Source organism: Myotis yumanensis, unplaced genomic scaffold (assembly GCF_028538775.1).
Source record: "Myotis yumanensis isolate MYYU_CA2020_CCGP unplaced genomic scaffold, mMyoYum1.0.hap1 SCAF_6, whole genome shotgun sequence".
NCBI lineage: Eukaryota > Metazoa > Chordata > Mammalia > Chiroptera > Vespertilionidae > Myotis > Myotis yumanensis.
This window is the reverse complement of record NW_027223757.1, coordinates 91,432,362-91,448,411: the sequence shown is the minus strand read 5'-3', so window position 1 is coordinate 91,448,411 and position 16,050 is coordinate 91,432,362. Positions and strand designations below refer to the sequence as shown.

Here is a 16,050-nt window from a genome sequence, read left to right as displayed (position 1 = left end):
AATACCCTCAAGTGAGGATTTAAAAAGTAAACAAACAAACAAAAATATTAAAAAAAAAAAAAAAAAAGAATGCACAAGTTAAAGAGGCTTAACGTTCAGGAAAGATCATGAGCTTCACTGTCAAAATTAGTTTGAATAGGAATTTCAGTTATATTGAAGTTAGGTGAGATATGTAGAGATGCAGACTTAGAAATGTTATCTATAACACAGGAATACTTCAGAAATCATCCAAGAAATCCTCCCAAGTTCCCTCAGTACATAGGGAAAGATGTCATACTCCCTGGCTTAATCACTCATAATTCTGCCCTGACACCATTACCTACTATTTTCCAACAGGTTATTCCCTCCAGCCAATTTTGCTTCATCATTTCAACAAATCAAGGATTATCTCCCCTTCATTATCACTCAATGTTCTATCTGAAATGCATTTTCCCTTCTCTCGCCTTATAATAATTTATCATACTCTAACCATGTTTGAGGCACAGTCTAAGTCAGCGGTTCTCAACCTGTGGGTCGCGACCCCTTTAGCGGTCAAACGACCCTTTCACAGGGGTCGCCTAAGACCATCCTGCATATCAGATATTTACATTATGATTCATAACAGTAGCAACATTACAGTTATGAAGTAGCAATGAAAATAATTTTATGGCTGGGTCACAACATGAGGAACTGTATTTAAAAGGCCAGAAGGTTGAGAACCACTGCATTAAGACTTCTAGACCGAATTTTTATATCACTGGCAGTCACCATGATCAAAACTTATATATTTTAACTTTTAAGTGAAAAAGAATCCAAAGAGTTCTTGGAAACTCTTCTGCACACTATTTCTTCTCTCTTCAGCTCTCCCACTTCATTGACCCTAAGTAAGCTTCATCTCTCCAGTTTCTGTATTAGAGTAGAAGGATTCCCTTAATCCTAACAACCATTGCGATGTCTAACTTTAATTTAGTGATAGATCAGACTCAAGGGTCTAGAGCAGCGGTTCTCAACCTGTGGGTCACGACCCCTTTGGGGGTTGAACGACCTTTTCACAGGGGTCGCCTAAGACCATCGGAAAACACATATATAATTACATATTGTTTACAGTAGCAAGACTACAGTTATGAAGTAGCAACGAAAATAATTTTATGGTTGGGGTCACCACAACATGAGGAACTGTATTAAAGGGTCGTGGCATTAGGAATGTTGAGAACCACTGGTCTAGAGGATGAATTCCATGCCCATATGAAATACGGGCAATGAAGGCCAGCTAGAAAAAAAAAAAACAATGGTAAGAAGAAGTAATGAAAAGAGGGATATGAAAGTCCTATTGTAAAGCAAAGACAATAAAATAAAAAAGTGAGCCAGAGCCGGTTTGGCTCAGTGGCTAGAGCGTCGGCCTGTGGACTGAAGGGTCCCAGGTTCGATTCCGGTCAAGGGCATGTGCCTGGGTTGCGGGCACATCCCCAGTGGGAGATGTGCAGGAGGCAGCTGATGGATGTTTCTCTCTCATCGATGTTTCTGGCTCTCTGTCTCTCTCCCTTCCTCTCTGTGAAAAATCAATAAAATATATTTTAAAAAATAAAATAAAAAAGTGAGAAAGGCAGGAAAATGGACACAAATAGGTGAAAGTAAGAGTTCAGAATAAATTCAGTGGAGACACATACTAGTAAATGAACACTCTACAATCTAATCAATTTTCTGAATGCTGACTCCTTTAATTATTTATTTTCCTAAACTGTAGTGGAAACAACCAAAAAAAATGTACATAAAACAGCCACTGAAAAACCATTAATTATGAACACTAGATGAGGGTTTTTTTTCCCCTGAGAAAACACTCATTTTAGAATTTCAAAGCTACAAAAAGACCTTAAAATACTATCTGATCCAACCCACTCATTATACAATTAAAACAAGTCTCAGAAAGGTTAAATAACTTTAACTTGCCCAAGATCAGATAGTAGCAACACTCCTGAATCTCTTCAAGTCTCAGAAAGGTTAAATAACTTTAACTTGCCCAAGATCAGATAGTAGCAACACTCCTGAATCTCTTCCCAATGTCTATTCCTACCACACTAGGCTTCCAAGAAATGGTGTATTTTTCTCTTCCCTTTTCCACTCTTAACCATTAAATTAATTTCTGCATAAGCATCTCAGAATCCCCATATTATTTCTAGTTCCTATCGGAGAAAATAATCAGATATTCTGGTTTATCTAAAACAATAAGATAATTATCTTATTCCCAAAGTCAGTAATCTTAAATTGGGTCTTAATTCCTACCAGTAAGAAATGCAAACATTTCCCAGAAAAACAGAAAGATGAAAGATCTCCATAAACTGACCAAAAGTAAGCCAAGTACATACTAGTAAACTATAATCCCTCTGGAAAGGAATCAGGCCCCGAAGCCCTGGAGGCTGGATGACTGCTAATGGAAGTACGATGGGCATTACTTATTTTCCCCTTTCTATTTTATATCCTCCCAACTAACCTCTGTCTCCTATCTTTCTGACATACTAGAGGCCCAGTGCGTGAAATTCATGCACAGGTACGGTCCCTAGGCCTGGCCAGCGATCAAAGCGTGAGCATCTGGCACAGAAGGGCAGGTCCCAGCTGACCTCTAGGCCCTGGGCAGCACCTGGGCCTCGGGCGCCCCCCTCCGCCTGAGTCATCGGGCCCCACCTGGCTCCCTCAGCGCCTGGGAGCCGGGCAGTGGCCCCATCCCCCGCTGCCGGTCACTGTCTGCAGGATGATCGGCTGGGCGATTGGGCCCCGCTCGCACCCGCCTTGGCCTGGTGCCGCCCGCTCACCTGCTCCACCATCCCGCTGTGGTCCCACTCTGGTCGGGGCCCATCGGGGCCAGCAGCACCTCCACTGCCACCTGCTGCCAGTGCTGCATTGCCGACGCCCACCATGTTCTGTGCCACCCCCTCGTGGTCAGCGCACGTCATAGCGAGCAGTTGAACTCCCGACCGAGGGGACAATTTGCATATTAGGCTTTTATTATATAGGATGTCCATTCCAGGAGCCTGTAAAGAAAGGGGAAAGCCCCGGCCAGTGTGGCTTGGAAGGATCACGGGTTCAATTCTCGGTCAAGGGCATGTATCTTGGCTGCGAGTTCCCTCCCTGCTCTGGGTTGGGGCTTATGCGGGAGGCAAGCAATCTGTGTGTCTCTCACACATCTATATTTCTTTCTTTCTCTCCCCCTTTCTCCCTCCCTTCCACTCTCTCTCTCTGAAAAGCAATGGAAAAGAAATCCTTGGATGAGGATTAACAAAACAAATAAAAGGGCCGGGCCTGTGTGGCGCAATTGGTTGAGCATCGGCCCATGCACCAGGAGGTCACCGGTTCAATTCCCAGTGAGAGCACATGCCGGGGTTCTGGCTCAATCACCAATAGGAGGGATGCAGGAGGCAGATGATTGATGTTCCTCATAGACGTTTCTCTCTCTCTCCCTATCCCTTCTTCTCTCTGAAATCAGTAAAAACAAAACAAACAAAAAAACATATTTAAGAAGGGAAGGAGTAATAAAAGGGAAGGAGTATCATGTCACTTTCAGCAAAGGTGGCTTTTTGATGGGAACTATCTTGGCCAGGAAATAAGGGGACAAGGGATAGAAGAGTTTTAAGGTAAACCTACACACCTGTTCTTTTAGCCATGAAAACACCAGCAAGTCCTAAAAATGTGTTATATATTCTCAGTATTTCCCCCCACTGCAAAGTACTTGCAGAAGTACTGGGCTAGAAGGAACTCATCCTGGGTCATTTCTGTGGTCTATGAAAAGTCTGCTGCTTATACTCCTTGATAAACTGCCAGTCACCATTCACCAGATTATTTGAGCTGAGTGACTTGGAAATCAGCTACAATAGTACCCCTTTATCCACGGTCTCACTTTCTGCGGTTTCAGTTACCCCAGTAAATGGAAAGTTCCAGAAACAAACAATTCATAGGTTTTTAAACTGCACACCATCCACTCCATCCCACCCAGGACATGAATCATCCCTTCCTCAAGCTTATCCACACTGTGCATCCTATCCACATGTGAGTAGCTGTCTAGTATGGCAGTTGTGCGTGTGTGTGTGGGGGGGGGGGGGGGGGGGGGTGATCGATGAGTCTCTCTCACTGATGTTTCTGTCACTCCCTCTCTCTGAAATCAAAATAAATAAAATAAAAAACTAAAAGATACAAAGAGACATTTTAAAATTGGGGGGGGGGGGGGTGACTAGTGAGTGACTCATTGAGCTTAAGAAGTAAAGGAAGAGTAACAAATGACCAGTAAGAACAATGGAGTCATTAACAGCTAAAGAGGAAAAGTCAGGAAGGGAAGGGGGGATTTGGCTCTGGGGGAGGGGTGTTGGGTGTGCAGCTGCTAGAGATGGTATTTAAGCATATTTAGTTTCAAGACATAGGTGAAAATCTGGGCCTCAAATTTGGAAGGCCTCAAGTTTAGACAGAAGATATAGATTTGAGACCTAACAAAGCATGGCAATGACTGAGTTTTTAGAGAAAGAGAAGATAACAGAAAAACATTTAGACAACAGCATTTCTCAGAAACTACACTTTGAAGACAATCTAACTTTCCAAATGAATAGTACTTTATTCCATAGATATAGAATATTTGGACTAATTTATCCTAAATGAAAGCTAAAAAATCAATCTTTCTTTCCCAGGCTATGAATTGACAGAAAGTCATTAGGGGGTAAGAAAGGGCAAAAAGGCCCTGTCTGCCATTTCAGAGGAACATGAATTTATAAATATATTCATTTAATTGAAAAAAGTTAGTCCTTTTATCCATGTTGGCTGATGTTGGACATTTGACATTTTTCTCTTCAATTAACATATTTTTGTTGATAAAAAAATATATATAAGCCACATAAATGTATAATTTTGGTTAGTTGAAATAGATGTTTATCCCCAGCATCAATGATTAATTTGTTGAACCCTACTCAGTGTGGCTCAGCTTGTTAAGTGCTGTCCAGTACATCAAAAGGTTACGGGTTGCATCTCTGGTCCGGGAGCATGCAGGGGGCAACCAACTGATATTCTCTCTCACCTCAAAGTTTCTCTCTTTCTCTCTGTCTCTCTCTCTGTCTCTCCCCCCGCCCTTCCCCTCTCTCTAAAATCAATGAAAATATGTCCTCGGGTGGGGATTTTTAAAAATTTTAATTAATTAAAAATCATTATCAAACATCTTCCAATCTAGTAAGTAACAAGATAAATAACTGTCTTTTGTAGATGCAAAAAGGGAAGAATTTAAATAAATAAACCAATATCCATAACTTATACCTAATCCTAAATTGTGGACACATATTTAAAATTATATAGGGGGGGGAGTTGAATTTTTTAAAATTATAGTTTAAACTACGATTTAAATAGGTGTAATTTAAATCAAATCACTCTATTGAGACTATGGAAGCAATAAGACTAATAGCAGCAAATTCACTTACCAGTGATCAAGAATAGTTTATATGGTTTACAAGCACCAATCTTTCCTCCCTGTGATAAACAGCACCATCCCAAAATGACATTTGCTTACCTCCTCTCTGGTAAAAACTGCACACGTCTGTGCAAAAATCAGCACACTGTAGGTGTGCAACTCCTTTAATAAGGGTAATCACCACCTTCAACTCCCAGAAAGCTACTGCTATCAGTCTCATTTGCTAGGTAACATGCACAGGACAACAACGTAAAGCAGGTTCCCTTGCTGGCGGTTCTGCCCTGGATTATTTTCAGTATCCTGTTTTTTTCTGACAGAAATATGCCATCATGAAACTTCAGAAAGAAGCATACATATATGCAGAGAGAAAAGACTGACTGATTCTTTTTCCACATTAATTCTGAATAGAGGTATTTCATATTTGCAGAGATCATTCTCCTTCAACAAACTTTTGTAGCTTTTTTCCTCTCTAAGTAAAATTTATACGGTAAGATGCAGATCTTAAGTACACAGTTCAGTAAGTTTGAACAAATGTATACACCAACAATTCCTGGTGCTAATCTTGCAACTTTCTGTAAGTTAAAAATTATATGGAAATAAAGTTACCAAAAGGGTACACTTGAATTACCATCACCCAAAAAAGCTATAGAGTATTTCCATCTCCCTAGAAAGCTCCTTTTTTGCCCTTTTCCAGAAACCACTGACCTGATTTCTATCACCATATGTAAGTCTTGCCTCTTCTTGTATTTTTTATAAACAGCATCATTTGGTACATTCGTATGCCTGGCTTCCCTTGCTCTGCATACTATTACTGAGATTCATATATATTGTTGTGTTCATTCCTATTATGAAAAAAGCTGCTATGAACATTTTGGATCAGTTTTTTGGACATGCACTTTATTCCTCTTGGTGCAGGATTTCATTTAAGAAGGGGTGGCCAGCCGGTGTGGTTCAGTGGTTGAGCGTTGACCTATGAACCAGGAGATCACGGTTTGATTCTTGGTCAGGGCACATGCCCGTGTTGTGGGCTCGATCCCCAGTGTGGGTCATGCAAGATGCAGCCAATCAATTATTCTCTATCACTGATGTTTCTATCTCTCTCTCTCTCTCTCTCCCTCTCCCTTCCTCCCTGAAATCAATAAAAAATGTAATTTTTTTTTTATGGGGAGGTTGCCCTGGCCGGTTTGGCTCAATGGTTGAGTAGCAGCCCACAGGCGGACAAAAGGGATGCAGGTTCCATTCCCAGTCATGGGCACATACCTCGGTGGTAGGTTTGATCATGGCCCATCTCTCACATCGATGTCTCTCTCTGTCTCTCCCCCACCTCTCCTCCCTCCCTTCTACTCTAAAATTCAATGAAAAAAATATCCTGGGGTGAGGACTTAAAAAGGGGGGAAGGTTTCACATATAAATTATCCTGGGAAGTCATATAGTATAGATAAATGGATTGATTTATATAGTAAATATAGTTACATATATAAAATGCAAAAAAATAGAAATTTTACCTACCTACCTATGTGTGTATCTATCTACCTGTATGTGTGTATATACAGATGACCCTTGAACAACACAGGTGGGAACTATGCTGGTCCACTGACATGTGATTTTTTTTTCAATAAATACAGTAAATGGCCCTAACCGGTTTGGCTCAGTGTACAGAGCATCAGCCTCCGGACTCAAGGGTCCCGGGTTCGATTCCGGTCAAGGGCATGTACCTTGGTTGCGGGCACATCCTCAGTGGGGAGTGTGCAGGAGGCAGCTGACCGATGTTTCTCTCTCATCGATGTTTCTAACTCTCTATCCCTCTCCCTTCCTCTCTGTAAAAAATCAATAAAAAATATATTTTAAAAATAAATAAATAAATACAGTAAATGTATTTACTCTTCCTTCTGATTTTCTCTAGCTTACTCGATTACAGAACACAGTATATAATACAAACCATAGAAAATGTTAATAAACTGTTTATGTTATCAGTAAGGCAAAGGCAAGCTATGAGTAGTTGACTCTCCATAAAGCAGATTACTAACCACAGATTGAAAATACCGTTTTGGCCCAGCCGGTGTGGCTCAATGGTTGAGCATCGACCTATTAACCAGGTGGTCATGGTTTGTGGGGGTTGCAGGCTCTATCCCCAGTGGGGGACATGCAGGTAACTGATGAATGATTCTCTCTCATAAGTGATGTTTCTATTTCTCTCTCCCCCTCTCCTTTTCTCTCTAAAATCAATAAAAGTTTGTGTGTGTGTTTTTAAGAAAGTATCTTTTTGGGTTGCAATTGGTTAAATCCATGGGTATGAAGGGCCGACTATAGTTAAGTTTTGGAAGAGTCAAAAGATATACTTGGGTTTTCAGCTTGGGGAGCCGGGGGTCAACACCCCTACCCTGCCTTGTTCAAGGGTCAACTGCACACACACACACACACACACACACACACACACACACATATATATATATATATATATATGTATATTAATGAATAGATTCTAAGAAGTCCATCCAGGACCAACAAAGATACATTAAAATAATTTATAAAGTTCATAGTGAAAATCTAAGATGGGAAAGATGACCATCTCAATTTTTCTTAATAAGTATTATGTATTGACTTAAGAGTAAGTCAAAAGAAACGAATTTCTCTCCATGTAAACTACCCTGTTTTGCTTCAATGAAATAATCTTCTCCTTGTAATAAATCTCCTTCCCAAACTAGAATTTCAAAACATTAAAGGTTATCATCCATCATGTAATAATTTTTAAGGTAGAGGCAAAACCTAAAATAAGTTAAGATTACAAGATTTTATTTTGCCTTGCCTTTTTAAAAAGTTAAACATGGAAATAATTCCATCAGTTAATATTTAACATGAGTAAAGACTATTTTATCCTCATTCAAATTATATTTTCTCCATTCCTAAAAGTAATTCACTGCATCCTTAAGTCTGTGATAGAGACATTTTGACTTTCAAATTCCACTGTGTAATTTTCAGCTGACAGAAAAGGAGGTTCTTAATTTCCAGAGGCAGGAAAGAAACATATGCACAAATCTTATTTCTGAAGATATCAAACTGAAATTTCCAACCCTGCTTCTGACAATCATATGGTCATTTTCAAGGCCCTACGAGTGGCTCCTCATTTAACATCATCTATAAATGCCACGATGGAGGCAGAATATTACAAATGGTTCTAGAATTAACCACTGCCTGCTTTCCCCTCCCCGACCCAACTACAAAAGGGAAAAGAACCTTCTTCTAGTCTTTGATATTTCTTCATCTTTATTCCTCCTTCCAAAATATGAGCAATTTCAAGAACAAACAATTTAAATGTACTACATTTTTTATCTTAAAAAAAACATTTTTAGTATTTGGATGTTCCTTAACTTTCACAGATGTGTAACTGTTTACTTAAAAACCCATTATTTCACTCTGAAAATACATCATTTTCATTTTTCTAATAACTGTACCTCTTTCTAAAAGAAAACAACCTTGATTAACTATTACATAAATGATAGCAGCTCCAAACAGCTACAATTCCCAACTTACTTTCAATATCTTTGTCTAATTGTTTGAGAACTAAAATAAAATTTTATTCGTATTTTTAAAGTGGGTTTTTTTTTTCCCAGACCAAGGGTAGAAAACAGGTATAACATATGTGGGAGTATAACAGGTATACTCCCTCTGGTGATACTTCTCTCTCATTAACCAGACGTTTTCCAGAAGACTAGAATTAAATACTAAAATAAAGCATAAAATGAACTTGTCCCTTTGGAGGGCTATGGTCTTACATGTTTAAATTTCAGCAGAGTGTAGGTCAATTCTCATCATAACAAACTGTAAGGTACAAATTATTGTCAGTTCTTGAATTTCAGTGTTTCAAAGACTGCTAAAATATCCTTAGTAACCTGTGAGCTGCAGAGATTAAGGTGACAAGGTTACATAAGGTCCTACTATAAAGTATCCTAACGTGTCTCATTGGCAGAAGTCTCTTTTATACAATAAAAGAACATCTTCTTTGCAAATTAAAGCACACTTAAGTGGCTATTGTTTTTAAATCAATAGTTATGTGATTTATATACCAATGTCCACCCAGTTTCTGATGAGTGTAAATTTAATTTTCTTTACACTTTGGGAGATTAATGTCAGAAATTAAAAATGCACTACAGAAAACTCAGAAATGTAAAATAATGAAAAAACAAAATCTAATGACTAATCAGCTAGGTTAGAAAGCTCAAATAGTTTAAAAATTATAGCATTAAATAATTATAGAATTTAGTATGCAAAAATATGTATAATACAGATTCTTCTTTAGGAATTATGATGATTATACAGGGTGGGGCAAAAGTAGCTTTACAGTTGTTCATATGGAAAATAATACAATATATTAAAGGCCTATCGTGGCTATTCCTAATGCCAGGTATATTATGCATATTACTGTTAAATAAGGCAGTATTAATGTCTAACAGTGTCATCTGAATTAGCCTTGAATTTAGCTGTTTTAACATGTCCTTATTTTTTGTCGTTTTATTCATTTAAAATTATTTGCCCACCCCCCAAACTCAAAAGAAGCTACACCTGAAGGTAAATGACTTACAAACACTCCCAATATTTACTGTGTAGATGTGAGAATTCAACTTATGCTTAATTTTGAAACTGAAATGTGGTTGATAATTTTATGATATGGTCTACCACAAGTTAAGATGAACAAAAATCAGTAATTAAAATATCTAAAAACTGAAAATGAGCTTTTAATTATAAAAGGCACATTTATAAAGTTCCTAAAGTATAATTTTGTGTAAATAAAACTATAACTTTAATTTATATGTGGCATAAACACCATCATAGAATAAAGACTGTAAAATTTCTAATTACGCATAGTAGTTAAACTAATATATTCCCTAATCATATGTGATTCCTTACTACTTTATATTGAAAATAAAACACTACCTGAAGAGGACCCACTGTTCAATCAAAAAGCCAACCCAGCCTTTAATAAGAATAACTTCTTCTACAGCTATAGCAAAGGATGTCCTTTCTTCTCTAGTCTGACTCCTCTTAAGCTAAGAAACCTTTAGGAAACTAAAAATAACCCAAGATATGTAGTCTTTTCCAATCCAAGGATAAACAGAAATTTTAAGATTTAATTAGTCATCTAATCCAGTATTTTTTAAGTTCTTCGGGTTGAACTGGTTAAAATTATGTTTTACAAAAGACATTCACCCCAAATTCCCCAAAAGAAAAAAAATTATTCGGAAACATACTTGTTTTGTTAAATGTTGGAAAGACAAAAAACCGCATAACATGTAAGCCTGTTCTAGAAAAATAAAACATTGCACAAAGACCAATTTTGATTATTTTTTTTAAAATCCCAAATAGTCACAACTAGCCTGTTGGTTAGAGTTCAGCTTTAAAGTGTTACTAATTAGCTAAAATTACCATTCAACGGGACACTAATAAGGTAACATAATTAAATAAAAATTATAACTTTGTTCTTAAGAAGTTAAACTTACATCTCTTAAGTATAAATCATACCCAATAGAGACATAAAACAAGGCACATTAGAAACAAATGAGTAAACGAAATCATGTTTCTCACAAATGAATGTTATTAATAATTCTCATTTAAAATATGTATTTTAAAAATAATTCTTATACATTATTTTTTTAATGTATTTTTTCTGTAGATGTCCTAAATTGGGTAGGGCCATCATTGTAGATTGTTAAATGGAGGTCAGATGGAAAGAGACAAACAGAATACGCCAAGTGGAGGTATGCGAAATAAAAATGTCCCATAAGAATGATTTTTAAGTCTATCTGGAATTTTTATTTAAACAGCAAAAGAAAAACCTACCATAATTCTCTAAAGTAAAAACCCTGGGGGGGTGGGGGGGTGGGGGGGGTGGGGGGGCGGGGGTAGCAGAACTCCATAGAATTAAAAACACTAAACCAAAACATCGCCTTCACTTTTCCCTCGTACACAATGTAACAAAATGAGAAGACAACAAAAACAAACCCTCCTGTCTGCCCTCGGAGAGGCAAAGAAAGCTCCCATTCAACACTAAGCCTTACTCCACTGGAAAACATACTCCTGAAAAGTACATCCAAAACCACGAGCTCACACCGCTTCACGCAGCGTTTCCTGATCGGCGGCCAAGCGGGGCACACGCCGTCCCGAGCCGCGGCGAAGGGCATCTGCAGCGCGGCGCCCTCCACGTGCCCCTTGTACCTGCCCGGGCTGCCGCCACCTGTGCAGAAACTGGCTTTTTAAAATGAGACTAAAATGTTCCTCCAGGCTCGTCAAGCGAAAGAGGTCAGTCTACACGCCGACGCCTCTCTTTTTCTTCTCTTATTTATTTTTTGCAATAATCCACACTGGGTTCGTCCCCTACGCTGTCGCCAGCACCACCTTTTCAAACAGCAGCCAATAAGGGGGAAGGCGTTATAACGTCCCGGGAGCGGCATGAACCGGGAGCCCTACAACTACTTGGAACGGGCTTTCGGGGGGGCCCCGGGATCATCACCGGTGAGGACGGGCGCCGCGCCGGCACCTCCGGGAGCGCCCGAGAGCGGGATGCGCTCCCCGCCATGCGTCCCGGGGCGGCAGGTGAGGCAGGGAGCGCGCACCCGCACCCACCGCCCCGGAGCGCAAACCTCCCGCGAGGAGCGCAGAGCCGGCCGCTCCGCCCCCCTCGCCCTCCACGGGCCCCGCCGGACGAGCGAGGCTCCATCGCGTCCTCGGTGTCCCGGCGAACGGCTCTCCCCGGTGGACTGGTCCCGCCGCCCGGGCCCCGTCAGGCGAAGTTTCTCTCCCGCCCGCGGCGGCTGCTGCTCACGCGCCGGGTCCCGCCGCCTGCTCCGGGCGGCCGCGGTCACGAGCGCCGGGCCTCGGGCGAGTCGGGACCGCCGACGGGAGCGGAGCCGGGACCTGTCAACCCGGGCGGGAAACAAAAGCCGGTGAGGACGAGCGGGCGCGACCGGCCTCGCCTCCGCGAGAGGGAGCGCGGCGGGACGGGGAGCGGCTCCCGCGGCCGCCGGGCTCCACGCCTCCGGGAGGGAGCCCCGGCCCCGCGGCCGGGCGGGCGCAGAGGGGCCCCGCAATGGGGCCCGGGCCTCCGCCGCGCTGGCCGCGAGGCTCCCCCGGCCCCGCTAGCTCGGACGCGCCGCCCCCCACTTGGGGAGCCGCGTGAAGCGTGAGGGGGCGGGGAGGTGGCGCGGCAGCGGCTGGACCGCGAAGGAGGGGATTCGGCTCCCGGGGCGCCGCGGCCGCCCGCCCGATCCCTGCGGCCACGGAGCCGATACCTGTCGCTGCGGTAGTTCGTCGGCCCCGTCTCTCTCCGCCTCACCCGCGCGCCGTTTACCCTCAGCCCGCCCAGCAGGCTGCCCGCGCGCCGGACGCCGCCGCCCAAGACTGGCAGCGCCCGCGAACCGGCCCGAATCCCCAGGGCAGCGCGCGGCGCCGTCCCGCCCTGCCGTTCGCAGGACCCGCCTCCCATTGGGCCCCGGAGCTGTCAGTCCGCCCCCAAAAGGCGCGCGGGCTCTTGTTCTGCTTGTCTGGATTGGTAGCTGCGAGCCGTTCATGCAAATGAGGCCCCGCCCCCGTCCATTTGCACCTCCGCCTTAGTGTAACCTCCGCCCCTTCACGCCAGCCCACGTGTCTGACCCTAGCCCTTTGTGGGGCTGGAGGGAAGGGATGGAGGAAACTGACCGCCCACCAGCACCCTACACAGGCGCATATACACCACATACACACACAACTACACACACCACACACACACAACTACACACCCCACACACACACCTACACACACACCTACACACACACCACACACACACAACCACACACACTACACACACACACCACACACACCTACACACACCACACACACACCTACACACACCACACACACACCTACACACACACACACCTACACACACCACACACACACCACACACTACACACACACCACACACACAACTACACACAACACACACCACACACACACCTACACACACACCTACACACATACCACACACACTACACACACACCTACACACACACCTACACACACACACCACACACACACCACACACACCTACACACACACCTACACACACACCACACACACACAACTACACACACAACCACACACACCTACACACACACCTACACACACACACACACACACACCTACACACACACCACACACACACACCACACACACACCTACACACACACCACACACACACCTACACACACACCACACACACACCACAACTACACACACTACACACACACACACCACACACACACACACACAACTACACACACCACACACACACCTACACACATACACACCACACACACACCACACACTACACACACACACCACACACACAACTACACACAACACACACCACACACACAACTGCACACACACACCACACACACACACCACACACTACACACACACACACAACTACACACACAACCACACACATACCACACACACTACACACACTACACACACACACAACTACACACACCACACACACAACTACACACACACATAACTACACACACCACACACACCACACACTACACACACACATAACTACACACACACACCACACTACACACACACCACACACAACTACACACACAACTACAAAGCACACACACTACACACACATACACACACAATTACACACACACTACACACACACAACCACACACACAACTGCACATACACACATTACACACACCACACACACTACACACAAACTGCACACACACCACACACACAACTACACACACATAACTACACACCACACACACACCTACACACACACCACACACACACACAACTACACACACACCACACACTACACACACATAACTACACACACCACACACAACTACACACACACGCACAACTACACACAACTACACACACCACACACAACTACACACACGCACAACTACACACACACATAACTACACACACACCTACACACACACACCACACACGCACAACTACACACACACGCACAACTACACACACACCACACACACAACTACACACACACAACACACTACACACACACCACACACACAACTACACACACACCACACACATACTACACACACACCACACACTACACACGCACACACGCACACTACACACACACTACACACACCACACACAACTACACACAAACTACACACACCACACACACAACTACACACACGCACAACTACACGCACACAACTACACACACACAACTACACACAACACACACAACTACACACAGACCACACACACACAACTACACACACACACTACACAACACACACACACACACAACTACACACAGAGACCACACACACACACTACACACACACACACTACACACACACAGACCAAACACACACACAACTACACACCACACACACAACTACACACACTCAACTACACACACACAACCACACACACCACACACACACCCCACCCCACACATACGACTACACATAGACCACACACACACACAGACCACACACAAACACACACAACTATACACACACCACACACAGGACTACACACACACCACACACAACTACACTACACACACACACACACACACACACACACACGTACGTACCCTTACTTCCACAGAAAGTAATGCCTGAACAAGCTAGCTGACTGTGACGAACCTTTCAAACAGATTCCATGTGATGGAGACAACAAAGTACCTTAAAACAATGTTTGTGCTCTCCACCAGCACTCCTCCCCCAAAGGGTAGGTCTGCTGAGCAAACTCAGCTTCAGGAGGGGGCCGGGCTGCTCCAAGTCCATGGCCACCTCTGAGTTGCTCCCATGGAGATTCCTGGGCCTTGGGGAATAACTAGATCAATCCCCTCGTTTTTTTGAAAAACAGAAACCTTGAGTCCCATATGGGACTTCATAGTTACCAATGGAAACCTAATGTCTCGCAGCTAGATTAGAAGCCGAACTTCCTACCTCCAGATCTGCTCTCTCCACTGTATCACCTTGGTTGTTTAGGTCTTTATGAGGAGCCAACTTGCAACTCATTCCTGCCTTCAGGAGGTGGGGCCTGCAGAGAAGACAGAGCCAACACTGAAACCTCCTCAAGGGCAAGGGCCCTGTCTCTGTGCCTAGAAGCTTCCCTTTGACCAGACGCCAGGAAGAGTCACTGAAACAATTTATGCATGCATTAATTCAGCCAGACAGTGCTGATTAAAACTACTCTGCAAACCAACACCCATTGATTAAGCGTCTGCGATGCTTACTAACAGCAGGGAGGACGCACTGCGTGTGCTTTGTGCAGGTATGCAGAGGTGAGAAGACATTTTTTGCAGCCCTTGACAGCTTCAGCCTAGGAGACAGTGATATGCACATTACATGGCAGTACTCCTCCTGTTACAGATACTGTGACAGATATCTGCATACAGCTCAGCGGTAGGTCCCAGGGAGTGAGGAATCAGCTTTTCCTGAGAGAGGCCGGGAAGGCCTCATTGAAGAGGTGATCCTAGAGCTGAGTCTTAAAAGATTGTGTTTGCCAGGTGCAGGGATTTGGATGAGGAAGGAAAGGGACTCCCAGGCAGTGGGAGGATAACAGGAGCAAAAAGAATACA

At 43.3% G+C, this 16,050-nt stretch overlaps 1 protein-coding gene across 2 annotated transcripts in view; it reads right to left on the bottom strand.

The window, feature by feature from the left end:
- Window positions 1–15,438, bottom strand: part of FKBP5 (FKBP prolyl isomerase 5) — a 111,264-nt gene extending 95,826 nt beyond the window's left edge. Inside the window, exon 1 of one of the 2 annotated variants that reach the window (XM_070418708.1) lies at window positions 15,416–15,438. The gene's annotated coding sequence lies outside the window, so the exon portion shown is untranslated. Of the gene's footprint in view, window positions 1–12,696; window positions 12,807–15,415 lie in introns of those variants that run through there. The other variant, XM_070418706.1, reaches the window with a different exon arrangement.
- Window positions 15,439–16,050: the final 612 nt, after the last annotated feature.